Raw genomic sequence first — 15,969 nt, 5'->3', positions numbered from 1 at the left:
AGAAGAATGCCTACCACCGACAAAGTCAATTAGAGAAACTGAAGTGCAGGCAAACGATGTGAAAGCACACTAAAACAAAAGATGTGCTACTCACTGTAGAACTTTGTGACTATAAATACTGATAACAACGAAGTATGTTCCATTCACCAATAATCCAGTTTTAAATCAATGATGCGCCTGACACCGACGCGCAAACTCCGTAACACTGTGAGGCTTATATCTCAAGAAAAGTGTTCCCGAATGTAATCCTTCCCAACCCGACAAAATGGCCTCCGTGCGTGACGACGCACGTCAGGACGCTGCTTCAAAACTTCTCTTCTTTGCTTCCCAACTATGCAAGATGGCACCCGTTCATGATGACAGACGTAGACGCGTCTATCATTCTTCTTCTACGTTAACACAAATGCGTTCCAGCACCATTTCAGGCCTATGAATAACGATGCAGGTGGAACGCAAATGCGTTTCAAGACACACCCCTCCCACGGACAGCCTCAGCAGTTTTTTTCTTCAAAGGACGTGCCAGAGATTCCTATTACCGCTGCTAGAGTATTGTTAAAAAAAACACCTTCTCATCTTGAATAAATTCAGACACTGGAGGAAGGTAAATCACCATTTCTTTACTTTTTTTTGATGGAAGATTACAGGAAACTTCGCTGGATGTTGAGGTGAGTACCACGCTCGTCGCCAAATTAATGTGGTGTCTACCACATTAATAATCAACTCGTAGACATCAAGAAATGTTCAGCTCCGGTGTTATTCACCTCAGCCATCGACAGCAATAGAGTAACTGACAACTTCAGAACCATGACATAATGAGATTCCACATAGAACCCCTAACAAGGTTCTACGTAGAACCAGACATGATGTCACTAAGGGCTCTTCCAAACATTAAATTGTACTAGCTGGCCGCTGCTCTGCAGTTCATGAGACCTCTCATAGGAAGCAATGATGGGGCGCAAGGTTACATAGAGCATCCACATTCAATCTATGAGTTGCTAACTGAACCAGATGCTAAGGGATGCTTGCTAAGGTTGGTGGAACCCAGCTACTATAAAAAAAAGTTTGGTTCAAAGTGCCTTTAAGAACTCTGATTCGATATTTCTATGCTTGAAACTTTGCAAATTGCGAATAGTCACAAAATCAGCTTTTTGCAAGTGCATTTTACCACCAAGTGGAATCAGATGATAAAGAGGTGCAACCTATATAAACAGTCTCAAAATGCATCAGGCCTTTTCACAATGGCTGCTTTGTATGTGTTGGTGAGGAAGATGAGATTTTTGGTTGGTCTGCAGAGGAGGAGGAGGTAACAGGAGAGGAATTTTAGGGTTAGGAGAACACTTTTTGAGGGTTAGATCTATAACAAATATAAATGTAGTAGTCAGGTTATATTAGAAGTATTGCTGATCTGAACCCACTTCTAGATAGACCAACAGAGAGAAGTAATGCAGTCCCACCGCATGTGTAAGTATTCTGTTCCCTACATCTGTTATCTTCTGCAAATAATAAAAGGAGTACTTGTAGTATCAGGGGAAGTTTCACAAAGTGTCTAATCTGTATTCTTTCTCATAGATTTCTTAATATTATGTTGTTAAAAAGTAATCAATATAATTTTTCCCTAGCACACCACAGGACTTATACCAGAGTAAACTTTTTTTTGATTGCGCACAGTGGCAGCACGGGGGGAGAATAATAAAAATAAAAAAAAGAACTTAATTGCTGCTGCCAGATGCTGCTTCGATGCTCCTCTGCTGCTGCCTCCTCGGTGCTCCTCTGCTCCCTCCCCACTAAATCCAGACGCTGCTCTCATGCTATTACCAAGCATTAGAGATGAGGTAGGATTGGTCTGAGCTGGATGAAATGCCACTCACTTAGGGACAGGGAGCCTGTGCCTCCTCTCCCATCTGGTTATGCAAAATAGCTGGGCTGGAGAAATGTAAGTGTGCATGTCGTTTTGGCCGTCCTAAGACAAACCGATGTGCACTTACAGTGCACCGACCACTCCTCCTCTCTGGCTGATGCAGGCGCAGAGGATAGCCTCACCCCTCCCTAGACTCTGGGGACTCGGCTGAATAAGTGAACAATAAAATTATAATAAACTACCATTATTGTCATTTTATTTTTTATTTGCTGCCTTTCAGCAGTGGGGCGATGCTCCTCCGCCATAACGAAGGAGCCACCCCTGATTGCACAATTCCCCTATGTTATAGGTTGTGTAGATAGGATTAGTGTTGCTATATGCCTACCATACACAAATGATTTCTTACACTGCAATCGTAAAATTAGCCACTAGCTCAATATTCACGTTTTATGTGATGCTGCCTCCTGGGTGATAAGCAGGGTCACTGGAAATATGCGATTCTAAAGCCGTGGCTCTTTTCGTATAATTATGCGTTTGCTACGCAATTCATCATCTGCTGCACAGCATCGCCATGAGACGTGCTTACATATAGACATAACACCTGATCTATGGGTCCTGGGTAGGGGAAAGAACTTGTGTCAGAGTATGCATGGGCGGGATTGACTAGTTGACTCATTTTTCAAATTAGCCGCTAGTTTGCTTGCTGTAGTTATGTGGTTGCACAGTGACATTTCAATGATAAATGGTGGACTATTACACTGTCCACGTATACCATCCCGAGACAATACTGGTGCACTCCTGTAATCTCCAAATCAAACATTATTTGCTCAATTTATTGATACTCTTACACTTCTCAATAACATTCATTCGCACACTTATAACATTTTTACACAGCAGTAAAATCATTCAGATAGTATAAACAGACATGTATCACACACATGCCAGCATTTCAAAAGAGGAAAGCGGGAGATGAAGAAATAAATAGGAGGGAATTTATTTTCCCCATTGACATACATTGACAGAGAGGTCATTTTAGGAGGGAGACAGCTAAAATAAAGCCACGTTTGGCTTTAAAAATCATGAGTCTCCCACCTGAAGAGGGTTGGTTGGCATGTATGGTATCTATACACATTGACACCTTAAAATGTAGTTAGACATAGTAATAATAGACTCCTTGCAACATCTAAGTTTCTCTCCCTATGTTTTCGGAGACCTCCACTTGCAGGTTGGAGTCCTCCACATGTGGGGTGGAGGCTCCGCATTCAAGGTGAAGACTCCATGGTAGAGGCTCTGCATGACGGACAAAATCTCTATTATTAGGACAGAGATCTCTGTTTACCTCTGCAAAAAGAAAATTACGTACAGGAATAGGATTAGGTTTTTAAGCCATTCTGTGTGATCCCCTCACCACAAAACCATCCTCCTCCATTCTAAGCACCCAAAGTGCCCGAGAGACAAGAAGAGAGATCCCTCAACTTTACATATGAGGAATTAAATATAATTTGTGAGGGGGTTTGTGGTATCCTCTGTGCTGGGGGAAGATTGTCAAGTTATCCTCACCCCTCCTCCTTCTAGGCAATGGTTCTTACCCTCGTGACATGCATTGAATTTTACAGGGTCTGCCAAAATTATCCTCAGCTTTGTGAAGGTCTAGAGACACAAAGCTGAGCTCTAGAGCACGGGCACAGATGTGATGCGACATTGGCATGCTCTGCAGTGCTGTGAGTGTCCACAAAAAAAGAAGAGAGGTCAGAAATCATTGGGAGCACATTCAGCACTGCACCATGTCAAGGCCAGGGCATGCTCAGCTAGCTCTTTCAACCTCCCAGCATCTCAAATTATACTACTGCGCAGGAGGACCATCTACTCTCAACTGAAAGCTTTTGAGCAGCAGAGAGGCAGTAAGTATAATAGGTATCTGACCATATAAGTGCCTATGTGTTTTGAATGTGTTGCCTAGACAGGTATTCAGTCAAATGTTGTATGATAATGTTCATGTTGTCTGCAGCTAATCTTTGACGTGTACAATGATTGGATTTATTTGCAAGTTTTAAACATTATTTGTTTAAAGATTTGCATTATGTTGGCACAACAGAAATGTATAATGAGCTTAATATTGTGGTTAAACAAGAGTTTGAATATTGACTTATGTTACATTTCACTTTTGGCAACATAAATATATGGAAGGCTGGCATTGTGTAACTTTAACTCACTAAGCAACATGAAATGGTTTACATGTTTTAATCGTCTTCAATTGTCTTCAATCATCTATAATCATCTTTAATATTATTTGTCCGTCTACTAATTGTTTAAAAAACCTAAATACATTTAAACAAAACTGAATAGGCAAGTACCACTACATTTATTTCTGTGATAGGCAGCATACTAGGGGGAATGTTACCACTGTAATAAAGTTCGCCATGACCCAATCCTACATATGTGTCTCGATTTCAATAAAGATGTCCTGCATTGAAGGCCTTCTTTAAAGTTTTTGAAATAGTTGAAATAACTTTACCACTGTGACAAATGTTTGGTTTACCTTACAAATTACATTGACAAAGGGAAGTCAAAATCTTCACAATGTCAATCTTTCTCTTATTTACTGATGGTATATTCATGAAAAGTATTTGTATTTGTATGAATTAGTGGACATATGCACTCATCCTTTTGTGTTTTGTCTTCATTTCTTTTCAGAGTACAGAGCTAGCCAACAATCATCACAGTACTATCCTGGATGAGGAACAAGATCCTTGACCAGAAGGCCGTTATTAGTACTTTTGAGGGGGAAAACGTATAACAAGCAGAGAGAATGCACCTGCCCAGAAACAAACTTGTTTCACCACCAAAAGACTGTGAGCAGAGGCTGTCAAGCCCATGGTGGAGGTGGACGTGTTGGATACCACCAGCCAGGAGGAGGTGGAGGACTAGGCCACTCCTGGCCCAGAACATACTTCTGTGGTGTCCCAAGAGCTGACATCATCATCATCATCATCTGGGCCTACACCCAACCCCTCCTTCACTGCAGAGGCCACCTGTGGTCACCTGGTCATTTAAGACATCTAGTCTGCAGTGGGTTTATCAGAGCTTTAATAGACAAAACAAAGATTACAAGGATTCCAGGTAGGTTAGAGGCTGGATTATATAAGCAAAGATCAGGGTAATGTCCTTCCTGAAAGTTTAGTCCATGTCCATGTGATTAATCCTCTCTCTTTATAGGCTTGGTCTGGTGCTTGGAGTCGCCTTTGGCTTTTTCTGTCATCCCCCAGATAAGAGGAGTAAAGGAAGTATGTACGTGGCCCTCGAAATAAAACGAACAAACAAACAATAGTCAGGTTTGGGTGGCTTCAAACTCGTATGCCTAGACCATCACCTTCACCTGGGAATGGGGCTGTGTAAACCAACAGATAACAGATGGTGTTCCCTGCAGTGCCATGCAGATGCAAGCAATTAGTGCCCTGACCGCCACCACCCAGTCGTGAGATAATGAATAAAAGGTACTTGCCGGAAGCCAGGGTCTTCTTGGGTCGTGGCAGTAGGAGCCTCACCGCCCTCCTCCTCTCTGGGTTGGTCAGACCTTTTGGTGTTGCCCCTAGGTGGTGGTGTCTTGCTTCCTCTCCTGCGGTGTCTTCTTCTTCCTCTGCGTTTGACCCTCCTGCCTCCTGGAAGTCTGAAGTCTCCTCTCTTGCTCCTGGAACTTGCCTTTCCTTCCCGTACTCCGTCTCCCCGCAAGCCGACTCAGCGTTCTTCTTCTGTTCCTCGTCGACCTCCCCATCTGTACTCCCTTCCTTTTTACGCTCTTGGGCAGCGTCTTTTGAAACACTGACTTTGTGTTCCTGTGGGCTGGTCGCGGGTGCCATCTTGGAAAGCACGCTCGGGAGGGCCACGGGATTATACCACCATGACAGTGGTGTTTCCAGCTGCACAGCTGCTCAACCTTCTCTTCCTACTACAAGTGCTCACCCAAAACAGCACCAGCAGTCAAGAAACACTGTCGCCCCAGTCTCCCCTGAGCCCTCATGTGTTGCCCACACCCTTTCACCTGATTATGTCTCAATAACTGCTTTCAAGGAGACCCTTAGCACATGTTCAGTTAGTGATCTCTCAGGACATGCCAGAGTTGATAGGTGAGGTAAAGGTTTTTGGAAGTATGCTTACTGAACATCATAGAAATCTATGTAGCCTCCTGACCTCTTTGATTGCAGACATTAAATCACATCTGCTTGTAAAACCCATTCCCTGTTCCAATGGCTCCTGAATTGTTAGTGTTAGTTTTATCCCACTCAACACCGTAACAGTAGATTACTCAGGGGTTGCCTGGTCCTGCTATGGCCGCCATATAACGCCCTCTTCTGAGGAGGATACCAATGTTGTGGTAGTAAAAGGTGACCTGGAAGATGGCCTAGAACTTTTGTAAACCAAAAACTAGGAGATGATGAATGAATGCTGAAACTTTTCAGACACGCACCCCCAATCACAGATCTGGGTTGAATCCATCATTGTTCTGTAGCTCACTTTGCCACCACAGTTCAGACCCAACCATACTTGTTCCTCATGAGAACAGTCCAGCCCGCACTACCAAGCCAGGTCTTCCCTGGACCAGAAACGAGCATCTTGGGACCAGTTTCGGGATAACACCCCTCATCAGCCAGACTAGCTTGAATCCAGTGGCAAAGTGAGCAAGGGACCCACGTCTGGGCATTCCCTGCCAACTTAGGGCGAACAAAGCAAACACAAGGAGATGATGAACGGAGTGCTAAAACTTTCCAGACACTCACGCCCAGTCACAGATCTGGGTTGAGTCCATCATCGTTCTTTAGCTCGCTTCGCCACCTCAGTTCAGACCCAGCCATATGCAAATCAGTATTGACCTCGTTCCTTGTGGGAACAGTCCAGCCTGAACTGCCAAGCCATGTCTTCCGTTTACCAGAAACAAGCATCCTGGGACTGGTTTCGGGATAACACCCCTCATCAGCCATGCTAGCTTGAATCCAGTGGCAAAGTGAGCAAGGGACCCACGTATGGGCATACCCAGCCAACTTAGGGCAAACAAAGCAAACACAAGGAGATGATGAACAGAGCGCTGAATCTTTTCAGACACTCACCCCGTCACAGATCTAGGTTGAACCCATCATCGTTCTTTAGCTCACTTCACCACCCCAGTTCTTAGTAGAACTTTTGTACCCATACCGGGAATAGCCATCTGATACTCACGCTGGTTTGGAGAAGCAACTTTATTTATGATTTGATCATATGCCTTTCCTTTGAACATTTGACTTTCTATTGGACCTTGCCCTCCAAATTTACCTTTACTCTAAGATTAAAGAGACTATTTTAATTTTACCTCGTCCTAGGCATTCCACACGTTATTTTCATAAAGATTTTAATAGATGTATTTTGATTAAACAATTTAAAAAAGATCAAATGTTTTCTATGATTTTTAGGAATAGGTTGTTATTGAGGAATGAATAATATAATATTTGGCTTTCTTGAGAAATCTGGAGGCATTTCGATGGTGTTTTTAATTTGCTTCATGGTTTTCAACATAATTACATTTAACATGGCTACAAATGCGTGAAACCTTAAAAGACTTTAAGTTAGTTGTTTAAATGTTTCATTTTTAAAGGTGATCACAGATGAGTTTTTAACAAACTGTGAAGGATGCATAGAAAATGTATTTTAACTGTATGTTTTTGGGTTAGAGAATTGCAAAATGTATATTGTTTTGAGAACAGTTTTAATTTTTCCCAGGGTGGTGATTTTTAGCATCATCACATACGCAATACTGGTTGTGGTGGTGCTTGTACTGGTGATAGTCAAAATCCTTTTTAGAGGGACACATTCGTGGGGCTTGAGGCCTTTGACTCCTGATGTTCTGAGGCCTGACCTACTATGGGTCCTTAGTAACTGGGCTAAGTACTTCCCCTTTCAACACTTGGCTCGGAGTGGTAGCGCTGATTGAGCAGTTCAAGACTCATTGAGGGGGAGATTGGTTTGAGGAATACGCTGACACAAGAATCAAAGTTCAAACAGTAACCACAAGGTGATGGTTGTCCAGTCAAATATTTGCTTTTATGAAAAAGTAGTCTTTTATTATAAGCACACAAACTACAGAGGCAGCACACAAAATAATAACAACAGTCTCTTAAGTGTGGTGCACTTGCACCTTCCTGGCCAGTATCTTGAGTCCCTTCATCTCCTTCTAGAGAGAATGGTAATGACCCATTCGATAATCAAGGCAATTCCCAGATGCGTCCCACACTGGTTCCCCCCGTGGCAAAGTCCAAGTTAGGCTTTAAGTTTCAACTCTAACAGTTCCATGTGCTAAGTTCATCAATGTCCCTAGCAGGTCTGCTGGTCTCGAACAGTCTTACCGGAGCTGATAGAAGCCATCAAGTGTGGGTAGGATAGAATAGTATTTGTAAAGCACACTATACCCGAAGTTGTCAAGGCGCTGAGCGGTCGAAAGTAAAGAGAGAAGCGCTATCAGCCAATTAAGAAGAAAATAGCCATGTTTTCAGAAGACTTCTGAAGACCGAGAGGGAATCTGCATTGGAAATGAAGGGTGGCAACGAATTCCAAAGCTACAGAGAAGGAGCGGCCACCCCATATGGACCTGCGAAATCTGGGAGAGACCAGTTTTTTTGTGTGGATGATCTCAAGGTCCTCCCAGGAGTGTACCATTGAAACATGTTTTTTAGATAAGTCAAACATTTACTATGCATAGCCTTGTATACCGTGCTCATGACCTTGAAGGGGAGCCAGTGCAAGGTTCGAATTACCTCCCTTGCGGACTGATGCTTAGGAATATTAAGGATCAGTCTTGCCGCTGTGTTCTGTACCACCTGGAGCTTATTCAGTGAAACCGCATTGATGTTAAGGTAAGGTACGGGACGATGCAGTAGTGAAGACGGGAGGTGATCAATGCAATGATGGTGAACCGATGCGATTCAGATGGAATATATGGCAGCACCTTTCTAAGAGTTCTTAAAATATAGAAACAGGTGCTGATTGTACGGTTTACTTGGGCATCAAAGGTTAACCCCTCGTCAAAAATTACCCCCAGATGTATCGCTGTCCTAAACGGGACAGGATGGGGACAGCAGTCTGCAGGCCGCCAGACATTAGACCAGATGGAATTCTGTGAGCCGAATACCAGCACCTCGGTCTTGTCTGCATTGTTCTTTAGTGTGTTGCCCTTCATCCAGCAAATAATGGTTGACATACACTGATTAAACTTCTCTGTGACTGATTGCAAATCAATCGAGATGGAGACAATGGTTTGTGTGTCGTCTACATAGGAGAGCACCTGGAATCCGAATGATCTTACCAGCTCGGCCAGAGGGGTCATATAGAGGTTAAAAAGAGTAGGGTTCAGTGAGGATTCCTGAGGGACCCCACAAGGAAGGCTGAAAGCCTTAGTTCTGAAGCGTCTGCAGCTAACGATATGCGTTATACCGGTCATAAAATAGTGGAGAAGCTGCAGGGCTTTCCCATAGCCCCCACTTCCCGCAGGCGCTGAACCATGCACACCGGGGAGACTGTGTTGAATGTTGCCGACAGGTCGAGCAGGATCAGCACCGCCGAACCACCCTGATCAACCTGCAAGCGAATACAATCAGTAGCCGCGATAAGGGTAGACTTCGTGCTGTGGCCAGCGCCGAACCCGTTCTGGGAGCGATTTAGGATTTCCTGGGATTCTGTGTATTTCATTGGTTCAATATTGATGAATTTCTCCATGATTTTAGCAGGAGCGGGGAGAAGAGAAATAGGTCAGAATTTTTCAGCTCCCAGGGATCGGCATTGGGTTTCTTGAGAAGCGGTGAGACAATGGCTTCCTTCCAGGTAGCCGGGTAGCTACTGGATTAGTGTATTTTGTTGAATACCTTGCACAGAAAGTTGGCTACTAGATCATGCGCCGGTTTAAGTGTGGAGGGCATACAGGGGTTCGAGGGAGCCCCGGATATTAGGCCAAGTAGAAGTTCTTTAGTTTGTTGAACCGAGATTTGTGGAAAACCGGAAAAGACATTCTTCCCGGGCGCCTGGTAGAGTTCCCTAGCAACCGGTTCACCCCCATCCTCCACGGCTTCCCCACTAACTGAATCATCATTTTCAGTAGGGGTGAACTCGTGGAAGATCTTTAGGACTTTGTCCTAAAAGTAGATTGCTACTCTGTCACAGAAATCTTGGGAGGGGTTCATTGGCTGTTGCCCTGGGTAGACAGTGCTGCTTCCTTGGCGGCATCCTCCTGGTGCATGTGGGTCACCAACTGGCAATACATAAGGGTAAAAGCCTTTACTTCATGGTGGCCCCCATCTGGCATACAGGGGTTTAAAGGTGGCCACTTCCAGGATCTCTCCCCATCCCACAGTCCTCTCCTGGCTGTGCTTGAAACCTCATAGCTGACTGGCATTGCAAAAGGGAAATGGCCCTTACATCACGGGGGCCCCCACCGGGCATTAGGGGATCACTGATCGGCACAGGAGCAATTGCTCCGACTGCACCTGGAGTTTCACACTTTGCTCACTGAAATCCACTCAGCAGGATCCCTAATGGGCCTCACTCCCTCCAGGCGCTCCCCTCTGCCTCATAGGGTTCACTGGTCTGGGCAGACGGGTAGAAGGCCGGTGCTCCAGGCTCATGGCAAGTGGTCATGCTCCCTGGGTGATTGCTCATGTCACTTAAATCCTGTTAAGAGCAGGATCTTTACAAGGATAGCACGTAGGGAACCCCTAACAGCCCTCCCAGGTCAACAAGACCGCATTACCATGAGAAAGCTCTAAATTATGGCACACATGAATGATCTGTTTTTGCCCATGTCCAAAAATCGTTACCAACGGTCCAGATATCATTGTACCTGGGGCACTCAGGGTAAGGGTGCATATCAGCCACCATCCTGGAAACCTTCTGCCACAACAGTGGTGCTAGTGATGGTGTTTGTGCTTGTGTTGATGGTGGTTGAGGTGGTGGTGTTTGTAATGATCTTGCATGCAGTGACTGTGGGTGAGGCAGAGGTAGTTGAGGTGGAAGGTTTGTGGGTGTTGAAAGTGGATTCATGTAAGTGTTTGTGTGTGGTGACGGTCTCTTAGGTTACAGTACCTCTGTTGAATTCTGTGAATGAATTGACCATGCAGATTGACACTAGCACTTCTTTGCTTCTGGCATCTTCATGGTCAAGGCAAGTTGCCTAGCACTCATTTACCTCAAACTTCAAAGATGTTCTTGGGGACATATTTGCCATTTCTTGGTAATATTTCACAATGTTGCAGAGTTGCCCGCATGTCAAAAACATTCCCCTGCGCAGTGTACTGCTGTTGGAAAGATTTATCCTCCTAGAGGACTGGATTTGGCTATCCAACTCCTTGCCCCCTTCATAGACATCTGACATGGCCAACAGGTTGTCAATCATGGAGAAGGCTGGAATAAGGGATATTGTAGAGGGGGGAGGTTCATGAAGGGTGAAGAGCTTCTCCTCACCAGGTGTGTCCTCTCCCACAGGTGATTAAGAACTCTGGAGATGCATTTGCATCGAAGAAGTGTGTAGGAACATCAAAAGAGACACCCATATGACGAGGGTTGTATTAAGGTGAGTATTGCATAGACGGGACAAGCACTCATGGCTATTTAGCCTGGGTTCAGGGGTTAGCAATCCTCAGGAGAGACATTGAGGAAGACTACTGGCAGGACATGACCTTTATTATCTTCCTTCTGCAGGTACTTAGCACAGTCAGCCTAACAATTATGCTGACAGCTGCTTGTAGAAAGATGGGGCTTCCACCTGCAGTGCTAGCCATCTTCTGCTTGTAGATGAGGCAGCATCATTGTCAGATTCAATGTCCCAAGTACCTGCAAGAAGATGATGATACAAGTTGAAATACATTAAACAAAGTTTGTGATCAGTACTTCAGCAGACTTATATATTTCTCCAAGAAATCACACTTTTGGGGATACCGGAATACAGAATCGATTTTGCAGGAAGCTGCTCCGATTTTGGCCCAATAGCCCATGTTTTGTATTATACGAGGAACTGGGTCTAGATTAAGTAGAAGATTGTATAAAGCTTGCACCCCCCTGCTTTTTTGGACCTCAATATATGGGAACAAACATGCAGCTCTTAATAGGAACATGATCTCTGACTGTCTGTCCTGTGACCTGGGCTTGAAAATACCCTGGTTGAACTATATAAGAAATATAGGCAACGATCTGGGCCGACCAGAACTATTTTCTTCCCCATAGCCTTTGAGTAAAAGGGTGGTGGGCTGGGTCAAAAAAGTGTTTAAGATACTGGCTATGGCTACCAGAGAATCTAAATCCGTGTGTAATTTTGTTATGGTTCAGACATGCCAGGACTTAGAGCCCTGCCTCTCTCAGATTAACAATGCATGGGAGAGGTCGCTCGTAACTAGATTTCGGCTGGGCACCATTAGGTGTAATCTTTGTTTCTCATTGGACCAGTTTGATCCAAATAGTATCTCTGCGTGCCCATGTGATGATACTTCTCCTCAGACTCTGTTGCACTTTACTTTGTTCTGCAAACTTTACAAACCTTTTAGGTGAATATTTTTACTACCTATTAAAAAAACCATGTTTTTTTACAGTGCAGGCCAGCCTTTTACGTTCTTCGCATGGTAGCAGATGCCACAGTGTGTTCTGCAGTGGGAGCTTTTGTTAAAAACTGAATATGTTGGAATAGTTCTGTTAATGTTTTATGTATTTATGACTCTGCTTTTACTTATCTACTGTAATTTGATCAAATATTTTAAGCAATGCTTTTATTTGCTTTTTTATGGTGATCTTTTGAATAACCAAATAAAGATAAAAAATTGATTGATTGAGAAATCACACTTTATTTTAATAACATGAGAGCATAAATAAAAATAAGAAGTTAAGAGTTGACCCTTGCATGGAATTAATACATATATACAATGACAACTCACCTACTCCAGCCATGGATGTTTTCTTTGTAGATGGACTTGTGACATAAGTGGTGGAACCACTGCCTTGAAGTTGGTGTGGGAGGGAGTCTGTGAGAGAGACAGCTGGAAAACATATACACTCTTGTTGAGTGCTTAAACAAAAAGAAAAAACAAGCACGTGAAAATGGATCAGTCGAAGGACACAAGTAATGCATCCCTGCACCGGGGAGGGACAAACACAAGATGAGCAAGGAATGCCACACACACTATTGAATAAGAAGCAAGCAAATGAGAGTGACACTGGAGCCAAACAATAGTAAGCAAAGGGCGAGATCTAACCCTATCCTAAGCTAAAATTTCATTTAGCAACAAACAGCATATGCGCTGTCAAGTAGGCAAGATCTGAAAAGGACACTTTTAGGAGATGGCATTTTGAAGAAGATGATCTACAGAAGCAGAACTAACAATATCAAAAGATATTCAGTGACTGGAGATTATACATTTTATTTCACCATAAAGAATTCTCATAGTTGGGCAACTTGAATAACTTTGTTCTAATGGACAGAGCTACATATAGATGTGCAAAAAGGTGATCAATTCAATTATTTCTGCGATGGCGTCTAAAAAGTTACACAAATTACATTTGCTGGAGGTGGGATGCCCACCAGAAGGTGCTCAAAACAGGATTCATTAAAGGAGGAGATGCAATTAACACTATAGAAGAAGATAACACATGTGTTGCCTGGCATTTACGGTTCTAATGCAATTTTGTTGGAGAAAAGAATTGAAGACACAAAGAAAAGCAACCAGAGGCAATGTCAATATTGTTTATACAAGATCACACAATTTTGGCAAATGGAGTTCCATAATGATGTAAGGGTCACAGGAAAGAGGGTACTTGAGAACACCATAGTCTTGAGAAAGACCCACCAGAGTAGGAAAAGGAAGAATGTGATGGGGAGTTTAGAGTGTTGGCCAGTGGCATCTGGGGCACAGGCTCAGAAGTACTGAAAGATCATTGAGAATAGAGCCACTGCTGTGTTTTCCTGTTCTCTCCTTGTTTACTGCCTCTCTGCAGTTCAACTTCTCCTGACTTCATGGATTCTGGTGTTTACAGAGTGGAATTAGTTCAGTTGCTTTTTAAAGTTGCCATCATCTTCATCTGGTGTTCTCCAGGCTTTGCATCCTGTGGCTCTGTAACATCCGCACACAGGCATATCTTCTGACTTAGTCTTCGGGCTCTTCGAATAGCAAGGACCACACTGCAGAACTAAACTCTTCGGCTCCTTACCAACATGCCCTCATTGAGTACTTGGTTAGCCCTGGGCCGGAGTACTGTGTGCAAGAAAGTGTCCTCTTTTTGTATGGTTGCCCCCACTTTTTGCCAAACTGTTGATGTACTTTGACTGAGTGTGCCCTGGGTCCCTGCCACCAGGTACCCAGGGCCTATATTCTTTGCCAAAACTGCATTGAAACCAACCCCAATTGGCACTCTTTGGTCACATGTCAGTCCCTTGTAAATGGTACCATAGGTACCAAGGGCACTGTGGCCAGGGAAGGCCTCTCAGTGGTGCAGCACTTATTTTGTCACCCTTAAAAGCCCTGTACCTTTACACACACACACACACACACACACACTGCCATTGCCAGGTGCATGTTTTGGTGCAGAACAACGTGAAAAGTCAATATGGCACACATCCCTGTGTGCCGTGCCTACAACCCACTGCCCTGGCATAGGTCAGCCACCCCTCTAGCTGGGTGCACTATACCAGTGGTGAGGGTACAGTTGCATGAGCCCTGTAAACCCTACAGTGTCTACACCAATTCTAAGACATTGTAAGTGCACTAATGCCATTAATAGTATATGGTGCTGGGAGTTTGTCGTCACAAACTCCACAGCACCATAGTGGCTTTACTGAAAATTGGGAAGTTTGGTATCAAACTTCTTAGCACATTAAACCCACACTGATGCCAGTATGGGATTTAATGAAAAATGCACTCTGAGGGCATCTTAGAGATGCCCCTTGAAAAAGGACCTAACTCTAGTGTCCTGGCTGAGTGGCTGCTTGCCATCTGCCACCACCAGACATGTTTTTGGACCCCTGGGTCGAGAGCCTGCTGCTCTCGGGGGTCTGGAACAATGCACTTCCTGGGATGAGGTGCAAATCCTCCTCACCCAGGATGGGCAGGGTCCACGAAGGGGAAGCTTTAAAGGCTTGCCACATTTGTAAGCTACCCCAGCCATTTGCTGCTTCCAGCAACTGGCCTCCACCAGTTCTGACCCCCACTTTGGGTGGGAAAATCGGCGGGAAAACCAAGGGAGGAAGGGAGGTGTGCCCACCTTTGCCAACACCACCCCTGGTGGGGGAGGCGAGGTGAAGTACAACCCTCAGTCCCAACCATCTAGCAGATGGGGACCCAGCTAACCAGAGAGAGGCATATGCCCCCCTCCCACTGGAGGGTGGCTAAATAGGAGGGGTGTACCCACCCCAAGGAAGGTACTCATTGGTCCTGACCTTTACTTACCTGTAACGCCCCTAAATCTATTATTTTAGGGGTGACCCTTAACCTTGCCTGCTCAGACAAGAATTGACAAGAAGAAGAGAAAAAGAAGGACCGAAGAAGGTGTGCTTAAGCTAAGAAGAGGAGGACGCCCACCGACTTGGTCCCATCCCTACCGGACTGTCTCCAGCTCGAACCTGCTCCAGAAAAATCCTGGTGTGTCCTGCAGCCAGCAGCCTCAAGAACATGAAGGACCTGCCCTACCTTCCAAGCCCAAGACTTTTTCTGCCGTGAGCACCGGATTTGCTCACCCACAGTCTCTGGCTCCAGCCAAATCTGCGAGTCTGCACCACCCTGCACCCAATGCCCACGGCCCGAGTTCGAGTGGCCCAACACCAGGAGGTCTCCCCGGCGATTCCGAACTGTGATCTGGTGATCTCTGACCTGCCTCGAATCTCCAATCGACGCCTGCAGTCTTACTCTGGAGAATCCCCCCGACCGTGACTGGAGCTGGTAAGAAAACCAGAAGCCTAAAGACACCCCTGCACCTGACGTCCCACGACCTTGGATGGCCCAACCTAAGGTGTCTCAGCATCCCCAGGCATCCCAACTTACCTCTCCAACCGGTGGTCACCTCCAAAAGATCTTCGTTCCCAAGCCTGCAGTATTTGTTGCAACCAGAGAATCCCCATTGAA

The 15,969-nt window shown here is 44.8% G+C and overlaps 1 long non-coding RNA gene across 3 annotated transcripts in view; it reads left to right on the top strand.

Annotated features, from left to right (window-relative positions):
• The window catches only part of LOC146856878 (uncharacterized), a 168,631-nt gene extending 155,974 nt beyond the window's left edge, over nt 1-12,657 (top strand). For all 3 annotated transcript variants that reach the window (XR_014979823.1, XR_014979821.1, XR_014979822.1), the window contains one exon: nt 4,553-12,657. This is a non-coding gene — a long non-coding RNA (uncharacterized LOC146856878). The remainder of the gene's footprint in view (nt 1-4,552) is intronic.
• The last annotated feature ends 3,312 nt before the right edge of the window (nt 12,658-15,969 follow it).

This window comes from Triturus cristatus, chromosome 3_2 (assembly GCF_964204655.1).
Source record: "Triturus cristatus chromosome 3_2, aTriCri1.1, whole genome shotgun sequence".
Taxonomy (NCBI): Eukaryota; Metazoa; Chordata; class Amphibia; order Caudata; family Salamandridae; genus Triturus; species Triturus cristatus.
Note: the sequence above shows the minus strand (reverse complement) of the source record. Positions and strands in the feature narration are given on the sequence as shown.